Here is a 12011-nt window from a genome sequence, read left to right as displayed (position 1 = left end):
CATGCTGATGGTAGGTGCATAGCTACGTACATAGCTAGTTGGTGGTGGAAATGAGCTATGGACACTCTCATAAAAGACTCCACATTGATGATATACTTTCTTGAGATGGCAGATACTTCTATGCATGATGGAGTTTATGGTTTTCAACCTTGTGAGTGACTATCATGAGATTGAAACTGCACTATGTTGTGTTTTTAGAGGATGAGTTTGGGAATGTTCCTGGATTCATCTAGGTATATGCTTCTGCCGTATTAGCGGACATGCAAATTTCACCTTGTGAAGTTTTCGTCCAAGTTGCGGCCTGCTGGTATTGTGATAATTCTTTCTATCTTAAATGATGCGTTGCCCTATCAGCTAGATTTAGATTTAGATGCTCGTTGGGGAGAGACTAAAATGAAAATGTTTAGACTTCACAAGTAGTTGTAGCTTGAATGAAGAGATTTTGGACTACCTTTTGATTAGCCTTCTCCTTTAGTGCTAGCCTTCATCATGGCTGAGTCTGCCCTTCACCTCCGGAGTGCCGACAGAAACTCAGTACGAAGACTTTGTATAAATGGATGCTCAAGTATGTGTGGGTGTGTGGATTTGTATGTGTGAGAGCATATTTTTATACTATGGTCTACACCCACTGTTGGGCGCTGATGACGTCAGTGGGGCTGTCATAGTAGCTAGTCCCTGCTATGCATGATGGAGTTTATGGTTTTCAACCTTGTGAGTGACTATCATGAGATTGAAACTGCACTATGTTGTGTTTTTAGAGGGTGAGTTTGGGAATGTTCCTGGATTCATCTAGGTATATGCTTCTGCCGTATTAGCGGACATGCAAATTTCACCTTGTGAAGTTTTCGTCCAAGTTGCGGCCTGCTGGTATTGTTATAATTCTTTCTATCTTAAATGGTGCGTTGCCCTATCAGCTAGATTTAGATTTAGATGCTCGTTGGGGAGAGACTAAAATGAAAATGTTTAGACTTCACAAGCAGTTGTAGCTTGAATGAAGAGATTTTGGACTACCTTTTGATTAGCCTTCTCCTTTAGTGCTAGCCTTCATCATGGTTGAGTTTGCCCTTCACCTCCGGAGTGCCGACAGAAACTCAGTACGAAGACTTTGTATAAATGGATGCTCAAGTATGTGTGGGTGTGTGGATTTGTATGTGTGAGAGCATATTTTTATACTATGGTCTACACCCACTGTTGGGCGCTGATGACGTCAGTGGGGATGTCATAGTAGCTAGTCCCTGCTATGCATGCTGGAGTTTATGGTTTTCAACCTTGTGAGTGACTATCATGAGATTGAAACTGCACTATGTTGTGTTTTTAGAGGATGAGTTTGGGAATGTTCCTGGATTCATCTAGGTATATGGTAGATACTTCTATGGGGACTTTTGGGAGATGATGAAAAGCAGTGTGGTTGCAGCAGGCACTCCAGAGCACATAGTATCCATTGTTACGGTGTTGGTTGGTTGAGTATTCATTTGGGCATGTGTGGTTGTAGTCTCGTTGTAATGTCACATGGACATTGATGTATGCATGAGCGTGAAGTAAGTGATGCCATGTGTGGCATGCATGCATTAAATGCCTAGTTTAAGGTAACGTGCAAAGCGTGGTGTCAAAGGTGGGGATTTTGGGCATTAGAGGCCTTGGTATAGTTTTTGTGAAGGGTGGAAGAGTGGTGAAAATAAGGTGATGACGTGGCTATGATAAAAAAGGAAGCATGCAACGTGGCTACGTGATTGGAATCTTGGAGATTCTCGATTGTGAGAGCTGGATGTACGTGGGATGGCGGCTTGCAGGGAAGGTAGGGGGACTTCATGTAGAGCTGGGGGGTTGGCAGGAGCATGGGAGCAGGAGTTCGTGGCCACACGGGGATCGCGCTGTTGAAGGGGAGCTCGTGGAGGGATACTGGGTTGGGAAACACGACTAGGCGGAAGGGAGGACCAAGAGGAAGGATTGTGAATTGCAGGTGTATATGAGAAGGGTGAGGACAACGGAGCTGTTGCCTTGGGTGGCTGGAGAATGGAGTGCACATCGCGACTACAGCTGGAGGACAGATACAATGGAGCGCAGGGAGGATAGTGGGCGATAAGAGACCGGGGATCTCTGAGAAGGAAGGAGTCGAGGGACGGATGGTTGCTTGTCCGGGAGTTGGGGGTCGCTAAGAGGTGCGCCATTAGTAGGGAGAAGCAGGGAGTATCTTGAGCAATAGGTGGTTTTGCTGGAGAAGTCGGTGGCGGCCGGGAGCCAAAGGACCTTGGAAATGGCAAGGAGAAGGAGATGCGTGCTAGAGTGCAAGAAGGAGGACTTGAGCTTGGTGGCGGGGGGGACGCATGTAACTACAAGGGAGGGATATTGAGAATCTTTTCAGGGGAATATCTTGGGCGACAGGGAGAGCTGCTGAAAAGAGGAAGACGACAGTGGAGATATGAGCTGAAGACGTCGACTGTTATGTATTGGGGAAGCTTCTTGGTATGGTTGATGGCTTAGAGGCTAGGAATGCCTTGAACTAGAAGGTGTGGGATGAGCTGGGTATTGCATGAAGGAGGAAGGTGTCGGAAGTGTTGTAAAGAGAGCATGGGCTTGCATTAGTTGCGGGTTGAAGGCAGAGAGGCCTTAGCTAGGGATAGCGAGCTATTACACGTGAGCTTGGTTCACTTCAGATTCAAATAATTGAGATGAGAACTCATGGATAGCGAACCTTGTATATGAGATGTGTGAAGGCCTTAAGTGGTTGTGGATGGTGAATAATTGTAGTTGTGCACTACGCTCACAGGGATGGTTTCTAAAAGATGTGACAGTAGCGCTTGAAGATCAAAGAGTTGGCGTATAGACCTTGAGAACATGTATGAAGGGCTTGCACATCCTATGATTTTGTGATCATGCTACTCGAAGTTGGTGCATTTACTTCATGTTGAAGGGACAATCCCTTTTGGTTTCATGATCATGATGATGGTTGAAAGAAGTTCTCTTGTGGGGTGTGGGTTCATAGCATGTTGTTGGTTTGGGAGGAAGTGTGGCAAATGTATGAATTGAATGTAAAAGGGTGTAGAGACAAGGATGTTGAATGAATGCCTTTTACCTTGTGATTGTGCTATTCAGTTGTTTTAAATGTGGATGAGGGTGGCTGTGAAGGCGATTTTGGCTCTACTGCTTTTGTCCATCCAACGCTATTGAGAAACTACAAGACCCCCCTCTCCCAATTCTTAAACAATAGCAACACATAATTTAGAAACTGTAACAGATGGTGATGGCGTGGAATTTAGGAGAGTAGGATTGTTGTTTTCTTTTACTGTCGCATCAACAGACTACAGCAACATCAAGGTGGTATGAGGCATGCTGTAGAGAACTGCAAGGCACAAGACTCTTAAATTTTAGAGGTGTAAGAGGCGTTAGTTATGTTTTTATAAATCTTTTGCATTATAGAAATTTAAATTGCCGTGTGCCCCGACTGAACACAATTGAGAGCTGATATATCACATATGATAGGACTCATAACTCATCGCATAAATTGGGAACTTGAGTGTAGATGAGCATGACTAGTGTTCTTATAACTGGTAACTATAACTTACCAACATCGATACCCTACTTCCCCTCCTTTAAAATCCCACCAACCCAATGCCCTACCCCCACACACCACAAAAAACTAACTGCCCCCTTCCCCCGCCCCCCCCCCCCAAAATTCTTTTCCCTAAGAGGCGTGCCACAATGGCCTCTAATGCCCCTAACATACCTTATGGTATGGGCACGTTTTGGATCCTACTATGAGCAACATTGATCTAAAATTTCTTACAAGTAATGGTATTGATTGGCTGTATCAATTTGGTGACCGACGGCTTCGTCATCCAGCATCGTCGACGTGCATAGACAAGACAAAGCTTTACAAAGAAAGTCATGCCATATCAAAGCTAGAGAACTTTGTAAAAGGAAGCCACATCATAGACTCCTTTTTACCCCTCTCCATTTTCTTTGCATTAACAAAGATCTATTTAATCCCAATCTCTTTGTTCCTCGACTAAGATCGAGCATGTGGATTTCGGAAATTGACTTTGGAGATTGGGATCGAGAGGATTGACTTTGGAAAGCAGGATCGAGGGGCAAGTTCATGTATCAAAAAAAGATTGATTTGACTTGTCTTTTTTTTTTTTTTTCCAAGAAGAAATGAATTGCAAGACCTCAATCAAATAATAGTGAAGTAGATATTGCATTGTTCCTTCTAGATAAAGGTTTAAATGTTATTGTTTTTGAAAAACTCATTCCATGACGAGTCCAGAGTGTTAAAGGTTGAGCTAAGAGCGAGGAGATTAAAAGCAATTGTTGAATAAGATACTCACGAGGAATCTATGGATTTGGAGGAAGAAGATTATGGAGATCATGGAATTCCTTATTTGAAATTCATGAAACTAGAAAATTGTACTCTTTAGAAACTCAACTAGAGTCAATTAATGATTCATTAAAAGCTCTAGCTGAAGCACTGTCTACAAAGTCATCCATTGAGAAGCCCTTATGGTTCCCTCCTATATAGTGATCTCGGTATTATAGTTGATATAACATTCCCTTCCCCTTAAGAAATACTTACGTCCTAAAAAACAAAATTGAAAAACCGCTTTTGGAGACTGCTTACCCTTTCCCATGTTGAACTCTCCATAGGTGCATTTTGATATATTTTATATGTAGCTCTTTTTTATTTTCTATCTTGAATTTCATGCAGTAAAGATGTGGGCTCAATGAGTTCAACTAGAATTTATGAGATTATCATAAGTTCAATGAGCTCAAGTAGAACTTATGGGTTAGAGCACTTGAAACTGAACAGGTTTATGGTAGGCTTGGATCCCCAATTAAGGAAGAAAGTGCAAGGGAAAGATCCTCAAAGCACCTAGAAGAACTTAAAAGTACTTAGAAAAACTCAGAAGCACTTAGAAGTACTTGAAAGCACTTAGAGGTACTTAAAGCTTCTTAGAAGTACTGGAAAGTACTTTAAAGAAATGGAAAGTACTTTAAAAAACTAGAAAGTAATGAAAAGTCCTTCAAAGTACTTTAAAAGTATTTGAAAGTACTTGAGAATGTTTTAAAGTTCCATAAAAGTACTTGAGTACTTCAAAGTACTTAAAAGTACTTCAAAGTACTTAAAAGTACTTCAAAGTACTTAAAGGAGGTTAAAAGTACTAAAAATAACTTAGAAGTACTTAAAAGTTCTTGGGAATACTTAATAACACTTAGAAGTGCTTAAAACTTCATAGAAGTACTAAAAAGTACTTTAAAGAATTGGAAGGTACTTTAACGAGTTGGAAAGTACTTTAAAGTACTGGAAAGTACTTTAAAGTACTGGAAAGTACTTTAATGTACTGGAAAGTACTTTAAAGTACTGGAGGCTACTCAACAGTACTTGAAAGTGCATCAGAGTTCTTTCATGTCTAGCAGTGTACTTAATGTTCTTCAAAGTACTTAAAAGTGCTTCAAATACTTTGAAAATAATTCAAAGAACTATGCTGGTGCTTTGCAAGTGGCCCTGTCCAAGGAGAAAAAGAAAATGTTGGAGGCAGAACCAATTGTGCCTGCATCACTTCATTCAAAGGGTCCCAATGCAACAAGAGTGGTGAATCAAGCAGCTGATATACCTTTTACAAGTGGCACCCCGTTGGAAAAGAACATGGAGAGAATGATGGCGGAGTTTAATGACTTGAAGCTACATCTTTGTGCAAGTCCCACCAGTGAGTATCCCTAGGATGGAACCAAGGATCCCACGGGATCGTAGTAACATCATTTGCTTTGAATGCCATGAAAAAGGACATGTAAAGTATGACTGTCCTATATTGCAAGTAAAAAAAGAGAATGATAGGCCGGTTACTTTGTTGAATGCAGAACGGGAAATCGAGGAGAATGAAATTATATTATCTAAGCTATCTGTGAAGCACAGATTCTCTTCTACTTATTATCCTCAATGCAGTGGTAGAGTGGAAAAGACCAATGGTATTTTGTGTAATATCATGGCCAAAATGATTCAAAATACTTGATCGGAGTGTGAAAAGTGGCTACCCTTTGCCTTCTTGTGGATTTCCAGAGCAGCTTGCTAGAGTTTCTGTACTGGAAGTGGGTGCTCTTTTTGCCAGGAATTGGTTAGAGTTTCAGGTAGTTGGATGCCTGCCAGTTTCGGAAGTTGGTTGAGCTGGTTTATGACAGGTGCAAGGGAGTTTATCCTTGTGTAATTTTGTCTGTTGTATCTTTGACTATTGAATAAAAGAATAAAGAAATACCAAAAGGAGCGCCAAGTTTTGGGGCTGATCGGGTGCCTGGTTTCTGAGCAGGAGCAATCTAGCTCCCAGTTTGTTTTCTATGTGCTCTTTGTGTTGCTGAAAACATTCTCTAAGTGTTAGTACTTGCTGGTCAATGTTCATTCACCGCAAGTTGAGGGTAAAGCATCTAGTAAGGAGCAGTGAGCATTAGTAACAGCTCCTGGCTGTACGAATTCCTCTGGGTGAACTCTGGCTTGTGTGCATGCCCAGATGCTTTTGGGTTCATGCTGGGCCAGCTTGGGAAAGGACAGAGAAACTTAGACTTTTATTCTGCCAGGACTTCAGGGATGGTCATCTACTCTAGGGCTGAATTTCAGCTATAGTATTCAGGTGGAGACAGCAAGAGATTTGGCATTAGTGACAGCCTGTGAGAGCTGTGTGGCTGAGTTGGGCTGTACTGGAAGTGGATGCTCTTTTTGCAAGAATTGGCTAGAGTTTCAGGTGGTTGGATGCCTACCAGTTTCAGAAGTTAGTTGAGCTGGTTTATGACAGGTGCAAGGGTGTTTATCATCTTTGCTGTAATTTCACCTGTTGTATCTTTTACTATTGAATAAAAGAATAAAGAAATACCGAAAGGGGTTCCAAGTTTTGGGGCCAATCGGTGTCTAGTTTTTGAGCAGGAGCAATCTAGCTTCCTGTCGTGTTTCCTATGTTCTCTTTGTGTGCTGAAATTGTTCTCTAAGTGGCTGAAATAATAGTACTTGCTGGTTAATATTCATTCACCGCCCTTTAGTCTATCTGAAGGCTGGTTTCATTGCTCTCTAATCTGTACCTGGTCTTAAATCAAGTTTAGCAAAAAGTTTAGCCCCTTGAAATTTGTTGATTTTATTTAAACAACGGTAATCTATGCCTAAGCATATAGTTCCATCCTTTTCTTTTATTTAAACAACGGTAATCTATGCCTGAGCGAAAAGTTCCTTCCCTTTTCTTTACCCATAAACTTGGTAAGGCCAAGGTGGTTAAATTTGACCCTTTCTACCTGACGTCCTCTGTTTAACTAACTCTATAAGGGGGTTTACAAACAGGCGTTAGTTTATGATCTACTTCTCTCTGAGAAAATAAACCATCAGACAAATCTAAAGGAAAAACATCTTTAAATTCAACCATTAAATCATTAAAAGAAACTTTATGCTTTCCAATAACATCAAGTAAAAGTTTACTTTCTTGAATTGAAGAAGAAATTAAATTTCCTCGCATTCTTGTTGGTGTAGGAGTCATTCCAATTCCATTGAACAAATAAGTGGACAATAAGATACATCATGTTTCCTGTTAATCTGGAAGACCTTAAAATATGATGGAAGTATTTAAATAACTCTGCTTTAAGCTGTGTGCTAGATGATGAAGCCATTCTTGGCCTAGGACCACATCCTTGTATTAATGGGGCTTAGAGGGTTGGGGTATAGAGGCTATTCCTAGGTGTAAGCATTAATGAAGATGTGCAAAGGGAAGTTGTGGAAGAGTCCTTTGTTGGATAGATGGCACCAAAGAAGTAAGCCAAGTAGCAAGCACTGGGCATGGTGGAGGGTTACCCCCCTCCCCCCCCCCCCCCCCCCCACACACACACACACACTTTTTTTGGGGAGAAATCTTTGATTGATTATATTATGAGTAGCAACCTCAAAATAAGGTGCTACAATTACATCAACTGAAAATTTCAGTATATGCCAAAAAGACCTCATGATCTATGCAGCGGGTTTGCAAGCAATCAAAGAAAGGTTGCTGCAGAGAATGCCTAAAAAAGCCAAACAGAGAGATGAAACCCAAATAGCTAGAAGAACTTCCCAAACGGAACAGATGGGAATCTCGCTCGCAGGTGTTGTGAAGCAAATAAAAAAACTCATGAGAGCACGGACAATGCCAAAACAAGTGAGGCACAGTCTCCGAAGAAGCAGAACATCTGTGGCAAAGTGCAGGAGCAATGTGTCGATGAGCTAATAGCTATCCAGATGGAAACACTCCCAAAAGAACTCGCCAAAAGAAAACCTGTTGCGGAAGCAGTACTTTATAGGCCCAAAGTTGCTGTAATCTTTTCCTCCACCACTTGGTTGGGCGATGCATTCGCCAAATAGAATCACCTCTCTCTGAAACCCAAGTTTGAGGCAAAATGAGTTTATATAATACAGGTACAGTAATCTGAGATATCCTCAAAGGACGAGAAGAGGACCCTGGAGAAGTTAAAGTCTGTAAGATATGCCTTAGTGAACATGATCAATGGCAAGTAAAATTGAATATATGCCACAAGGATGGATTGCAATATTCGAAGACGAACATGCGAAGGCCAAGTCGCCAGTTTTCAATACTCAAGCTTTTTCCGAAGCTTAGCAAAAACCCAATGAGTTTGTTGTCGGCGAGTGACTTCCCGCCCCAAAGGATAACCAAGATGACGAACAAACTGAGTAGGTGGAATGATATCCCCGGGCCATAATAGACTATGTCAGTCTTTGGAATGCAAAGGGAGCAGCTTAGACTCTTGAAAAGTAACATGAAGACCAGCTGCCAAACCATAAACAGAGAGGGCCTGTATCAAGGCACCAAGATCATGGGGCGTATTCTTCGGGGTAAAGAAAGAATCATTAGCATAAGCTTGAGCAACCATGCTGCGATTAGCATCCAATTCCAAGCTAGCCACAAGATGATCAATATATTGTAGCATAGGATGAGTAGCAATGGCATACAGTAAAGCACTGAGAGGGCATCCCAGGCGGACCGAACAACAAAGAGTCCACTCATCAGAGATATCCCTAGAAAGAATGCAAGCCGCATTGCTATCTCTGGTCTTTGGAATGCAAAGGGAGCAGCTTAGACTCTTGAAAAGTAACATGAAGACCAGCTGCCAAACCATAAACAGAGAGGGCCTGTATCAAGGCACCAAGATCATGGGGCGTATTCTTCGGGGTAAAGAAAGAATCATTAGCATAAGCTTGAGCAACCATGCTGCGATTAGCATCCAATTCCAAGCTAGCCACAAGATGATCAATATATTGCAGCATAGGATGAGTAGCAATGGCATACAGTAAAGCACTGAGAGGGCATCTTAGGCGGACCGAACAACGAAGAGTCCACTCATCAGAGATATCCCCAGAAAGAATGCAAGCCGCATTGCTATCTCTGTAAAGCCAGTAAATAACCTGCTGCATTTTTGGTAAAAACCCCAAAGCTCGCATAGTTTGCGAGATGAAATCCCATTGAACTGTGTTAAAGGCTTTTGCAATATCTACCTGTAAGAGTAGAACATCCTGCTGCGTGTATTTGGCATATTCAATCCTAATATAAGCATTGGCAATGTTATTTGTGCTATGGCGACATGGAACAAAGCCATATTGGGAGGGATGCAACCCATCATGCAAATAACCTTTAATCCGATCAACCACCATTTTGGCAATGATCTTGTAAATGATTGGCATGAGCGTGATTGGCCTCCAATCACCAAGTGAATCACATAGCTGCTTTTTTGGAATTAGCTTGAGAAGACCCTTTTTCCATGAGAGGCCTCTGCTGATTTTGCCATGCCGTATTTACCATTTGCAGCAAGGTGAATTTAAGAAGATCCCAGAATGCAAGAAAAAATTCAACAGTGAGACCATCCCATCCTGGAGATTTCCATTTGCCACAGGATCTTAGTGCATCAGACAATTCCCTTGCACTTAAGGGATGTTCAAGTTCCAAAGCCTGAGCATCAGATAGAATTGGATGAATATGCTGCAAAAGAAGCTGACGTGCAGACACGACCCGAGGAGAAAGAGTATCCACATGCCCAAAATGAGTGGAGAAGTGCTGCACACATAAATCAGCAAGCTCTGAACGAGATGTTGACCAAGAGCCATCAGGCATCCAGATCCGACAGATATTGGCAGCTTGTCTTTTGTAGTGTAAACTCTTACAAAATTGCTTGGAAGAGCAGCCTTTATCCAAAAATGCTCGTTGTATGGATCGAGTTTCCCATTTAGCAATCTTTCTGCGATCGTTGGATTGAAGAGAGAATTGAGCCTGACATAAGAGCATGCTTTCCTCTAAAGACAAAGGGCGAAGATGAGCAAGCTCAGTTAGAGTCTGACAAGTAAATTTGGCATGTGTTACAGTTTGCCTTGTGGCTTGCATATAGGATTTGCCATAATCTCGAATAACTGCTTGCATCCGAGCAACAAAAGCTTGCCAGGCATAATCCAAACCAATGTGTATCTGACGAGAGAGAGGCTGAATAGCAGGAGAGACCAAGGCTTTAAAGTCAGCATGCTCCAGATAACTATTATTAATTAGCAAAAGCCTTTGGCAAGGTAATTTGTCAGTGGGAAATTCATGTACGGAAACCCTCAACCAAAGAGGAGCATGATTCGAAAATGCTCTTGCAAAGCAACTATATCAGGCTGCAATTGCCTGATATACATCTAGACTAGTTTCCATTTGCGACCATCACATATTCCCTGTACATTGAGAGTAACACACTTCAGATGATCAAGCATATTTATAGTTATGGGACAGGTATGTACAGCAACTAACGCGCTGTCTACGTCTGCATTTCCACCTCAATGTCCGGGCCTCTGTCCTGGAATGAAGCATCAGCCGGAGAGGACAAAAGTGCAGAAACTTCTTCTTGAGGAAACAAGGTCCGATTTGCAGTCACAGCAGCCTAGGTCAAGCCAACACTAGAGTTTTCAGCAGGTGTTTTCCCATGAGAGGATGCACCACTCCAAGTCTGAGAAGGCAAAGGTTGCATGGGGGAGATCACTTTGCAAGGAGTTTGCCATCCATCAGTCAAAGTCTTTTCCCCCTTCCCCTGAGGTGGAGAGGACAAAGGCATAGGAAAAGAAGCATTACCATTTGAGACAGCCGGGGCTTTGCCTTTGTCTTGAATAGAGAAAAACTGTTTGACCCCTTTGTTTTTGACCATAGAAGAGGCATTTGCATTCTTATTCAAAGGCTGAAGCATTTTAGCTTGCACTGGCATCCATGGAGCTTGGGAAGGGCATTGTGAAGCCAGGTGCCCAAATTGCTTGCATTCAAAGCAAGCACGTGCAAACAACCCCCACTTGAGCTTGTAAAAGGCACTCCCCATGGAAACATTATTCACAGTAACTGAATATGAAGCTGCAGTGGGATGATCCGTATCCCACAAAATGCAGAAGCGCTTCGAATTTCCATTGGGTCGTGGTGGACATACCACCTTACCGAGGAAAGCTGCAATTTCAGGTAGAAGAGAAGACAAGTATTCAGGAAAATCCACAACTTCTACCCAAACAGGGCAATGATGCCGAATCAATGCCTGATAATCTTGGATGGGAGACCAGGGCAGGACATGGACCATCTGCTGGCCATAGAAGAGAGGAGAGTGCTCCAGCAAATCCTGATGGTGCTCCTCATCAGTCATGATGATCTCAAAAAAGCCCCTCGCTGCATAATGAACTTTTTTGACATAAGAACCACCTAGGGTTCGAGTCAACCAATTCCCAACATCTGTTGCAACAGGCATCCGTCCTGGGAAGAACATTATAATGGCATGCTTTGCATACTCCTTAACTGAATCAAATATATCATCTACTTCCACCATAATGCCATTGGTGGGAAGTGGATCTTTCCAACCTTTGTGGGTGTGTTCAAACCCTTCATGCATAACCTCATAAACAAGCTGAGTCTCAGCAGAGTCATGAAGGGAATCATCTGAATCCATTACCTGTGTTTGTTGCTTGTTGAAAACCAACTTGTCTTTGTGAAAGGTTTTCTCATAGGAAT

The 12011-nt window shown here is 42.2% G+C and overlaps 1 protein-coding gene across 3 annotated transcripts in view; it reads left to right on the top strand.

Annotated features, from left to right (window-relative positions):
- LOC147880521 (phenylalanyl-tRNA synthetase, putative / phenylalanine-tRNA ligase) overlaps positions 1 to 12011 on the top strand; it is a 127885-nt gene that overhangs the window by 79053 nt on the left and 36821 nt on the right. The window lies entirely within an intron of this gene.

The sequence above is a fragment of the Dipteris shenzhenensis genome, chromosome 32, assembly GCF_047967505.1.
Source record: "Dipteris shenzhenensis isolate YYH24624 ecotype China chromosome 32, Dip_SZ_1.0, whole genome shotgun sequence".
NCBI lineage: Eukaryota > Viridiplantae > Streptophyta > Polypodiopsida > Gleicheniales > Dipteridaceae > Dipteris > Dipteris shenzhenensis.
The sequence above is the reverse complement of the archived record's forward strand: the minus strand, read 5'-3'. Positions and strand labels throughout refer to the sequence as shown.